This window comes from Primulina tabacum, chromosome 14 (assembly GCF_025594145.1).
Source record: "Primulina tabacum isolate GXHZ01 chromosome 14, ASM2559414v2, whole genome shotgun sequence".
NCBI classification, from domain to species: Eukaryota; Viridiplantae; Streptophyta; class Magnoliopsida; order Lamiales; family Gesneriaceae; genus Primulina; species Primulina tabacum.
Genome location: NC_134563.1, coordinates 35,308,303 through 35,320,616, shown reverse-complemented (window position 1 = coordinate 35,320,616; position 12,314 = coordinate 35,308,303). Strand labels below are relative to the sequence as shown.

At 34.0% G+C, this 12,314-nt stretch overlaps 1 pseudogene; it reads left to right on the top strand.

The window, feature by feature from the left end:
- Positions 1 to 3,823: 3,823 nt before the first annotated feature.
- LOC142524371 (phosphatidylinositol 4-phosphate 5-kinase 1-like) lies at positions 3,824 to 8,230 on the top strand (annotated as a pseudogene).
- The last annotated feature ends 4,084 nt before the right edge of the window (positions 8,231 to 12,314 follow it).

The following is a 12,314-nucleotide window of genomic DNA, read 5'->3' as shown; positions in this document are numbered from 1 at the left end:
ACTGATGTTACAGTGAGTTGTCCCGGTTCTAATTATGAGCTTTAATATAATGGGCCTTCAACAACGCAACCAATTACGTAATTGGGCCCACCAGGCCCACACTTGCTCACCAACAAGCGTAACGCATGTTCACGGTCGACGTTGTTGTTGACTTAGTTATTTGATGTCCGGATAGATTAGCTCCATCGCATATAATATGTGGTTAGATTGACAATATTTGAATCTGTCGAAATGCGGGACAATCCATCTCGTCTCGCCTAACGAAGGGTTGTGATGGGTTGCGAGGTTAGCACGTCATACCCCACCAAATTCTATACAAAATTGGTTTGATTCGTTGGATCGATCTGATTCGTCATAGAAAATAGACGGGTTGAGAAGATATTTTCGGGACACTAGATTGACCCGATCTCGGGTCTGCGTGTCCAATTGACTCATTTTGGCAATGCTAATGTTTTGGAATATAAAAATATATCAAAGAGTCAGTGACTTATATTTCAATGACTATACCTGATTTCGAACAAATTCTTAAGTTTGAGACAAAATCACGACAAATTCTCACCCCTTAGTGTGTTACCAAAGAAATAAAAAAACAAATCAAGGTATAAATATACTTGCATATAAACAAGTCGATCTGGATTTGACTCGTCCGGCCAACCCAATACACTATGATAAAAATGTGGGTTGAGTTAAGATTTTAGAGACCTATTTGGAAGTAGAAAAATGAGTTAGCTCATTTAGATTATGTGCTACAGCGAGTTGGGTTAAGCTAGCCTGGCATTATGTTATTTACTTAGTTGATATATTAGTTTATTGTAATTTTATTTTTAAACTATATCCGACTTTGTTTATTTATCTATAAACATCGAAAATAATTCAATCATCAAAACAAATTGTCTTACGAAATATCAAATATTCTAGAGATTATTGATGAAGAGAAGAATGTATCTTAAATGATCATCCTATTTGTAGGATTTTTCATCATGGATCATCTATTTTGAAAGTGATTGCTCAATTTTGGGCATAATATTTAAAGAGTAGGTCTTTTGTGAGACGGTCTCACGAATCTTTATCTGTGAGACGGGTCAATCCTACCGATATTAACAATAAAAAATAATACTCTTAGTATAAAAAGTAATATTTTTTCATGGATGAACCAAATAAGATATATGTCTCACAAAATACGATCCGTGATACCGTCTCAAATAAGTTTTTGTCATATTTAAAATAACTAATCGAGTTTTCTCAATCCTTAATCAAGTTAACTATAAATTTTCATATTCCTAATTTTAGCCTAGTTAAATTAACTAGTCTAAAATATGTTATTATTCATTATGAGGGTCACAGAAAAAAAATTATATCTTGAAAAAAAATATATAAAGGGTGAAAACAAAGAAGGCTAATTTAGAGCTTAAATTACTAAGAATTTTTAGTTTATTTACCAAATTAATTACATTCGGAGTCTATGATTAGTATTAAATCAACACAAAAGCTTTCGTGAAATGATTTCACATGTCAATTTTGTGAAACATATATTTTATTTGAGTTACACATGAAAAAGTATTATTTTTATGCCAAAAATATTACTTTTTATCGTAAATATGAACATGATTGACCTGTTTCACGAATAAATATATATGAAAATTGAAATACAAGGAGAATTACTGGTGCTTACCATAATCAGTGAGGCATGTTAATGTACAAACTAGAACAAGGGTTCGCACCAAAGCAGTAAAGTAAACTTCACCCTTGGGATGGACCACCACCCCAAAACAACCGAAAACATTGGGCATCTTCGCAATTAAACCCAAAAACAGGTGTTGTTTCTTAAAAACAAAATGACCTATATGACAAGATCAAGCGCTTATCACAAGGTCAAAATTTATAGTTGTTAACCAAAACCTAACTTTATTTTCTTATACTTGTGGCAGCGTAGAGTGCACCTACTTGAGTGCTAATGAGTCGGGCCGTTAGGCTCATGAGTCCAGAGATATGCGTGTCTATCTGCTGGTGCTCTCTCATATCCTTTAGAGATCTGTCTTATCATTTTCCTGTCGTCGACCATGTCCTCAACAGAGACAGTATTACCAGATAAGATCTGGTATCACCCTTTTACGGCTCACTTAGCCAAACATATCAAACGGCACAACGTCAGCATCTTGACGCATGAGAATTTTCCAGGAGGTCACCCATCCCAATGCTATATTCACTCATGTATGCTTAACCCAACACTGTCTCACCCCTTTCACAGCCTGCAAAATTACCAAATCTTGTTTGCTATCCGATTATAACACATCGCAGGGCTTAGAGGTATGTGTGCCAAATTGTATACGTTAATTGATCCAGCGTATACGTAAGATTTTAGCATGTTAGCCACGAATCTTCCGTTGAAATATTCAGATGCCACTAATTTGAGCTTGTATAACTTAAAAAACTAGACATGTCTGAAACTTGAGAATTTGGTGACTGATAAATCGTATTTTTAAAAAAAAAATAATTGCAATAACAATTTAAATATGTTAATGTCTCCAAAAAATTCACACTTACTGAATATATATAAAAGTAATAACAGATGTTTCAGTTGATGAAATAAGTAAGTTTACATTAGTTCGAGAGTTCATTCGATATGCAATAGAAAATAACTGTTGCCAGTTTTAGGAATCATTTCTATATAAAAATCTAAAGCAAACCATATTTTATCGGTTTTACAAAATTTCAACAGGATATGCAATTTTTATAACCAAACCAACTCAAACCATGAATGTCTGTTTTGTTTAGTTTTGTCTGGTTTGGAAGATTAATTTTAAGATTTGAATTTCACAGTGAAATAATTTATCAAATATTGTAATTTTTTTAAAACAAATAGCGACTGACATTTGAGAGGAATTTGAGAACATTTTATTTGATTGTTGATTAAATGATTATAATTAAAACATGTATTAAAATACTAATGAAGATTACAAAATTTTAAAACTTATAAAAAATCTAGAATTTTAGCTATGTTTGGTTTCGATGACAATATTATTGAATGATTAATACATAAATGATAAAATAAGTATTGATGTTGAAGTATAAGGTTGGGTGAAAAAAAAAATATCAATATCAATACTTATTTTATTCATTTTTTTTGTGTGTGAGATAAATTAAAACCTGTAGCCATTTTAAATCAAATTATCCTTCATTCATAATAAAATTACAACCCTAACCAAGTGAGATAAGGTATCATTGGGTATTTTTGGGTGCAAGACAAATGACAAAGTTGAAAACAAGAAAGTGATTAGAAAATTATAGATACTACAATAGGATAGAAGATATTATTTTATCCTACTTAGCAAACACTTACCTTCCTACACTGGATTGAGTCAATTTAGTTAAAATCATACCAAACACTGACTGACAAAAAATAATCTAGTCATTTGTACAAACCATTATTTAAGGTTATAATTATGCTTATTTGGACTAAAATTAAATTAATAAATAAATTATTAATTTAATTGTACCATTAATCAAAAATAATACATATATCCAAGAAAATCACGCTGCATTAACAAAATTTATTACATGATTTTTTTTATTAATGTAGTGAGTTTGAATTGATTTTTAAACTAATCCATAAGATTGGATGGATTTTAAAATAAATTCAAGCCATGATTATTTAGAAACCAATCTAAATCATGCAATTTGGTTTTATTTTAAGGTTTTGATTGGTTTCTGAAGATTTCTAACGAGTTCGATTCTGCTTATCAAAAATAACAATATTCATATTCATTCAAGTTACTTTTTTACCCCAAAAAAAAAAAAAAAAAAAAAAAAACAACCTTCAAACGCTGTCGTGTCTCTCTGCATTCACACACTGTCATTTATTCACACATTTGTATTTCTCACCAATCTTTTTCTTCCGTCCGTCGGCCTTTTCAGATTCCTGTTATTCATTTCTTCTGCCTCTCTCTCCAAACCTCTCCTCTACACTACTGTTTACTGGATTCTCAGTTTACTACTGACACTAATCTTGTTCATCTCTTGGATTCTTTCCGGAGTTGAGGAAAAAGTGTGATATAGGCCGGAAAATGCTACTGGAGCTGGCTTTCCTAGCTATTTGTCAAATTTCTCGTTCACGAAGCTGAGTGCAACGACCCAACATAGAGTTTCTTAATATCATGCAGGAAACCTTCTTATTTTGCTTTCCAGAAGAGAAGAAAAGAATGCCAGACTCACTGTTATGCTTAAAGCTTATAGAGAATGACAAGAAGAAGACGAATGGAGAGACTTTAGATACAGACTCGGAGAAATTCCTTGATAATACTAGCACAACTTTTACGCCGAGATCAGTTGTCATTATTCCTCGAAGCAAGTCACAAGGCACCTGCCGTAGGGTAACACCCACCTCCATTTCAGAGAATAACGCGGCTAATATCGTCGAGAAACATCTACCAAATGGAGATCTGTATATTGGAACATTCTCGAACAATACGCCACATGGATCCGGGAAGTACTTGTGGAAAGATGGGTGTATGTATGAAGGCGAGTGGAAGAAGGGAAAAGCGAGTGGGAAGGGGAAGTTTTCCTGGCCTTCTGGAGCGACCTTTGAAGGTGAATTCAAGTCGGGTCGGATGGAGGGTACTGGCACTTTTATCGGATCCGACGGAGATATGTATAAAGGCTCGTGGTCCGGGGATCGGAAGCATGGCTTCGGGGTGAAGCATTACAGTAATGGGGATTATTACGAAGGGCAGTGGAAGAAGAATCTGCAAGACGGCCAAGGGAGGTATGTTTGGAGGAACGGGAATGAGTATATTGGGGAATGGAAGAATGGGATGATTAATGGAAGAGGCGTTTTAGTATGGAACAATGGGAATAGGTATGACGGAAATTGGGAAAATGGGATTCCAAAAGGGCATGGAGTTTTCACTTGGCCTGATGGAAGTTGTTACATTGGATGCTGGTCTGCTGATTATAGTAAAAATAGTAACAGAGCCCAGATTTTGAACGGTACTTTTTACCCAGCTCACAATTCCAAGAACAGGAATAGGAGCGAAGAAGGTTTACAGGGGTATTTTGGCAGTAAGCTATCCACTCCTTTGCTGGTGGTGGGGGATGAGAGTGTAAATGTGGTGATTGGGGGTGGATGTGGGAAGAAGAGGTCTTCTGTGGACGGTGGTGTTATGGCGGAGAGAGCTTTTCCGAGGATTTGTATCTGGGAATCGGATGGCGAAGCTGGGGATATAACGTGTGATATCATGGATGACGTGGAGGCATCGATGTTGTATAGGGAAGGGTTTCCGTTGGATCGAGATTTGATAAAACAGTTTCGCAAGAATCCATGTTTTGGGGGTGGGGAAGTGAAGAAGCCCGGACATACAATTTCCAAAGGGCATAAGAATTATGACTTGATGCTCAATCTTCAGGTGGGCATAAGGTAAGAATTAGGCTAATAATTAATGAAAGTCTTTTTGTTTGGCTGCTGGTCTATCAATATTGAGGCAATTCCTTGAGCTTATTCGACTTTTTGATTATTTATTATTGTTGTTGTTGTTATTATTATCTTGGTAGATATTCTGTGGGAAAGCATGCTTCTTCTGTGCGTGATCTTAAGCTGAGTGATTTTGATCCTAAGGAGAAGTTTTGGACTAGGTTCCCTTCCGAAGGATCCAAAGTGACTCCGCCCCATCAGTCTGTAGAGTTCCGTTGGAAAGATTATTGTCCTGTGGTGTTTAGGTATTCGCTCCTCTTTAAATTTAGTCGTTGGATTCGTGCTTAAATTGCAGTTCTTGCTATTTCCATCAGATGTTCAATGTATCCCTCATTTGCATATTCTTTATGCTCTCATTTCATTTGCATAATAATGTTGTTCTATCTGATTATGGTGATTCTGGAACATTTTGCTGTTTCCGCATCCTAAGATTGTGAATTCTTTTTTTGAATTATCAGACATTTAAGAGGATTATTCCAAGTAGATCCGGCCGATTACATGTTAGCCATTTGTGGGAATGATGCTCTAAGGGAGCTTTCTTCTCCAGGGAAAAGTGGAAGTTTCTTTTACCTGACACAAGATGATAGGTTTATGATCAAAACAGTGAAAAAATCAGAAGTCAAGGTTAGTTTCCTATCCCCTCTGCTTGTTATTTTTTCAGCATTAAAATTGTTTTTTATCACCATGTCTTAGTTAATCATCACTGCAAATTTGATGTTGGGTTATTTTTTATTTAGGTGCTTGTTAAGATGCTTCCTAATTATTATCAGCATGTATGTCGCTATGAAAATTCCTTGGTCACAAGGTTCTTTGGTGTCCATTGCGTAAAACCAGTTGGCGGCGTCAAGGTACGTTTACTTTTATGAAAAAGATTTTCTGTTTTTTTACTAGTGTTTTGCCAAACAGCTTATCTCAAATATTGGTGAATCAGACTCGGTTCATTGTGATGGGAAACTTGTTCTGTTCTGACTATCGAATACATAGAAGGTTCGACTTGAAAGGATCATCCCATGGACGCTCAACCGAGAAGCCCTGAGGGTGAGAGAGATGAAACTACAACTCTCAAAGATCTTGACCTGAACTTCGTATTTAGGCTTCAGACCAACTGGTATGAAGAAGTTATCAAGTGAGTATGGTGCATCTCTTGTTACCACAATATTATTCTCTATCTCACAATGTTAGCATTTTTCTAACAATATAAACGATTGCTCCAGACAAATCGAATGTGATTGTGAATTCTTGGAGGCTGAGGGGATCATGGATTACAGTCTTTTAGTTGGTCTTCATTTCCGTGACAACAATACTGCAGAAAAAATTGGTTTGTCACCTTTTTTGTTGAGAACAGGTATATTTTCATAATTTTTTTGGCTATACCTAGTTAATGTTTTGGTAGTTATTATTCACCATTTCTGGGATTTAAAGATTGCTTATATATGTTTCCGTTCTCCTCAGGTAATGGTTCTTATCAAAATGAGAAATTCATTCGTGGCTGTCGATTCCTTGAAGCAGAACTTCAAGACATGGATCGGGTTTTAGCCGGCAGGTCTGCAGTTCAACATATTTAAATACATATTGAGGTCTTAATTGTGTGTTTAAATTTGTCACGAGGACTTGGATATTTTTTTATCAGGGATATTTCTCTCTAGTGTGACCTCCCAAATTATTTTCTTCTAATATAATCGAGAAAACTGTAGATATGAATGCTTTAATTAGCAATATTGCTAGTCATTTAATTTTCTTCCAATTATTTTAGCATGGCAGTTGGAATAATTGGAAGGTCATGTTGCTGTGGTGGGAATATTGTTTAGGCATTTTATTAGTAGACAGTTGGTTGTTTGTGGGGGCACCTTATTATTGCCTTTTGTGATAAGAGCAAGTTCTCAGTCCAGTCCTTTTGATTTTGTTTTACGCCATTTATAGCAAATATTGATGGAAATGACCCGATATTGGTTGGGGGTGGCTATTCTGCATCTTCTGGGGGCAAATTTACATATTTTCTTGTTTCTGCATTCTGTTTATCATGACCGAATTCTGAGGTTATGGTTGATTTTGTTCTTGATCAGGAAGCCATTGATCAGACTTGGAGCCAACATGCCAGCACGGGCAGAACGAGTGGCTCGGAGGAGTGATTTTGATCAGTATACACCAGGTGGATTCAACGATTTGAGACCTTCCCGGAGCGGTGAAATCTACGAAGTGGTCCTCTATTTTGGAATCATTGACATTTTACAAGACTACGATATCAGCAAGAAACTCGAGCACATGTACAAATCCTTACACGTCAACTCTACTTCAATTTCAGCAGTTGACCCAAAACTATATTCCAAGAGATTTCGAGATTTTATTGGGAGAATATTCATTAAAGATAGGTGACACTACTTGAGGCAACACAATACCAAGATGGGTATCTAAAGATTCTTGGTTGAATCTCCTGGAAAAAAGTACCCACTTATCAGGTTTTTTCGCCATCGATTCCGGGATCGGAGGGAGAAGAATCGAGGTTCAAATTTGGCTGAATTTTGTGGATCAGCCGTTATTGGAAGTATGTCTGTTTTGTGCATCAAAATTTTCGCAAGGGAATTGGTTTTTTTCCCTATTTTTGTTGGTGTTGTCATCAAAGATAAGGTATAGTGAACAGAGCAAGTTCTTGCCCCCAAAGAAAATGATTCAAATCATCGGAAGAGGGGGATTTGAATAAATTAAAGTGTACAGTTTATAAACAGAGGAAAAAAAAGTGGTGGAAATTATTAGATATTTTGGTGAGATTTCCAAGCTCCTCTTGTTATGAGAGTCCCCACCCCCACCCTCTCTGGTCTTTTTGTCTTCGTCTTTTTTTTTTTCCTTTTGAAAAATTTTATGATTGAACTTGCCATTTCTTTTTAAAATAAATTGTACAAATACATTCGAGTGTTTTACTTGAATTGTGAAAATGCTTTGTTCCGACAAGAAATTGGTTAATTGAGAAATTTGACATTTTATAATACACTAATTACAGAGGCAATCTAAATTGTACAGAAATTCAAGTTTGTGTACTAACTACTAAGCTTTTGTTGCGCCTTTGCTTTTCTTTTTTAATAGGACAGAGGAAGAGTTGTAAACGCATAAAAAGAAGAGAAAGCAAATGTTAAAGAAACGCATTGATAGCCCCCCCTCTTCTTTTTACCGTACTTCATTTTTTTAATTTAATTATATATATATATATATATATATATATATATATATTGATTAGTGTGTGATTCGAGGTCAAAGTTCTTGCAGTGGTCAAGGTTGGGTGAGGGCTACCCAATTGTGTTTTTGACCTTTGGTGCTCTTTTTTCAGGGGATCTGCTTTCGTCCGTTGCCTCAGATCCTTCTGTCTCACTCACTACCCACTGCCCTTTTTTTTTCTTGCACAACTCCCAAGTACTGTAATAAAAAATAATTTGTCAATAATTATATTATAAACATTATGTTGCGCACTTTAAATCTTCATCATATTCATGATTGCCTTTTGGGATCATGATTGCCCCCCAAGAGAACAAACTGATGCAACATCATTCATTCCATCCTGGATACATTTCATTTTAATAATATATAGAATATGCATATCAGGACATATATATATTTCCAATTTTAGCATATTGCATGTCTCGAAACATAGATGGGATGAAATACATATATTGAATATATAATTTTATCACATTTAATAAAAATACATCGTCTCATCAATGTTTCGAAACATCGATGAGATGACACATATATATTGAATATATAGTTTTATCATCATATTTAATAGAAATACATCGCTTCATCAATATTCACAGAGATGAGCACCGAATGTGTACATCATATCAACACTAGTATATATATAATTTGAAAATTGAATTTAATATCTTTCCCCTTTTGAATTGTTTGTATTGTTCCATGCATTATAAAGTAATAAAAGCAAGTGCTTCATTTGGCTTGTAGTTATGACAAAAATTTGTTTGAGATGGTTTCATATGTCTTATTTTGTGAGACGGATTTTTTATTTGGGTTATCCATGAAAAAATATTACTTTTTATGCTAATAATATTATTTTTTATTGTGAATATCGGTAGGGGTGATCCGTCTCATAGATAATGATTCGTGAATCCATCTCACAATAGATATACTCTATAGTTATTTGTAAATTTGTACTGAAAACCCATTTTTTTAGTTATTAAAATAGATTCACATAAAAATAATATAGTGGAAACAAACGATTAGTGTAACGTGACACGCACTTTCTTACTTAGGCCAACAAGTTTCATATAAATATATATTTATTCGTTTGTACCCATAAAACATTAGCAACCACATCGTACTATTTTATAAATGTTATTTTTATTATTTACCAATGCATGGTGCTGAATCTTTGGTCCTTGACTTATACTTTAAAAGATGCAAGTCTCGGACATTTCATTATCCGTCCTCACTTGTTTAGAAGCTATCAATTCCTTGTGTGTGTGTGTGTGTGTATATATATATATATAATTAAAGATCATCTTTTTCGAAATTTTAGGATTAAAATTTCACCATTAAGTTTTAACCATACCCTGACTCATTTACTTTATTTCCTTTTGGAAATGTGGCCTCGTTGGACTTCTGACATTGTACTAATATAGCAGATTTTGGCTCTCGTCTCGGTCAAAATATTATTTTTTGATTGCTTCTGGGAAATGAAATTTTCTGTGCATTATATATATCCTTTTGAAAGGGGAAAAACCAGTATATTTTTTTGTAATAGGTACCCTTTCTTCATTTCTGAAAGGGAAATTAATATTATATAGCAAATACCCTAACCTCTAATACTTTGGACCACTTATTTTTTAAAAAAACTAATCCTTTTTTATGTTTTATTTTCAAGTATTATAATGCCTCCCTGTAAAATTACTCGAAATTGTTATATTTTGATCGAAACGATACGGGCTTGGATTTTCTAGGACCAATTCCATCGGACTAAGACAATTCACAATTCAATAATATATTTAATTATTGCATTACATTAAATTAACGATGAAAATTGATTCATTAGTTTGGATCCAATTTATAATATTTTGAAAGAGCCAATTCATGAATATTCGAACGAACTCCTTCAACTTGGAATTTGGCTTTTCTATGTGCAACTTGCTTGATGTTTAAATTATGATCCAGAAAATATACAAAAAACACTATTCAAGATTCTTTTTCAATGGAGCCAGGCTAACCCTACAGAGTTGAATGATGTGTGGCCAAGTGCTGGGAGAATTTATTAAAATGTCCAACATGAGGCTTATCCAAGGGTGGACAAAGCCACCATCAACATTTCAAACCAAAACTTGTATGATTTTTTTAAGTTTTTAATTTTATTTAGTCGAAGTGCAAATATTACGGTGAAAAAAAAAATTTACATGATATCGAAAAATTGCTAGCGTGGTTGATATCATGTCAGCACTGTGACAGATATAACTAAAAACCAAAAAAAAAAAAAACAAAGTTGTAATATTAAGACGCGATTTTGGCAAGTTAGATGACAAGAACAAAAAATATAACTTAAATAACTAAATTGAATATATCCCATCAATTTTTTTATAAGGATGCTTTAAACATGTCAAATTTTTTTTTATGAAGATATTTTGATCACATAGTATTTTAAAATTTAACAATTTGATATTATGCTTTAGGGATGTACTGTTGAGGAAAACCCATAAACCGCAGAATCTATCACGCTAAATCATTAAGAATTTGACTGAAAACTTAAGCGGAAGCGTACCTGAAGCCATAATCCTGAATTCTTTAGAACGTGTCTTGATCTTCCAGATCTACGCGCTCTTTCCTTGAGAGAATCCTTTAGTTTCTCTTCAAAACTATTTTCTTAATGGGGGAGAGAATAGTGAAAGTAACACGTGAGATCTGGGGACCATGACCCATATATATAGATAATGTTTATCATTATCTTCTGATATTTCTGTTTTAGCCCATTATAAAAACAGAAATTACACTTATGTCTCTACACATTAAAAACACACATGACACAACCTATTAGATACATTTAAGCCCAATAACCCGAAATTTTAATTGATCACTTTATTTTGGACTTAACTTAATAAACAACCCACAACGCATAATTATTCACATGAGCCCATACAAATAAAATTGATCCAACATGTACCCCTTAAAAATATGCATGTTTATTTTTGGAAGAAGGAAAATATTATGTGGCTCGAAATTTGATTCATCTCCCCTTAACGCTTTGACATAGATCAGAACCAAGCCTCCACGTATTAGTATTGGATTTCTTTTCTTTATAATTTTGTTATTATAAATGGAAATTGAATAGTTTGATATCGGACCACAAAATCCTTCGTATAAATGGTGAAAGAGACTTATCTACGCTTAAGTGACTTAGAATTGAGGTTTGGAATGAGAATTATGGGGTGCCATATATCGCATTTGTGTCTTGTGGAAATGCATTGTTTTTGACTTTTTCATGAAGATGCTGATTGGGACATCTTGTAAATTTTTGGTGTCCACCACTCCTATTCCACATAGCTATAATTTGATCATATTTACTTTTGCTATATTTTCGTATCATGAAGTAACTATATAATTCACAGCTAAACGTGAATAAAAAAATGAAATGATAATAGTAATATATATCTCGTCTATGTTACATTTGGAGTATTTTTTTCTCCTATAATGTAGTCAAACGTTAGCTCTCGAATCATCAACGTATATGTAAACTTTCATAAAAATAAGAGGATAAACACTTCGTTCGTGAACATGTTAATCTATTCAAGAATTTTCTTGGATTTATGGCATCGCACATGGAGTGTATCATCCTAGACCATCGATTTTTTTGAAGAAT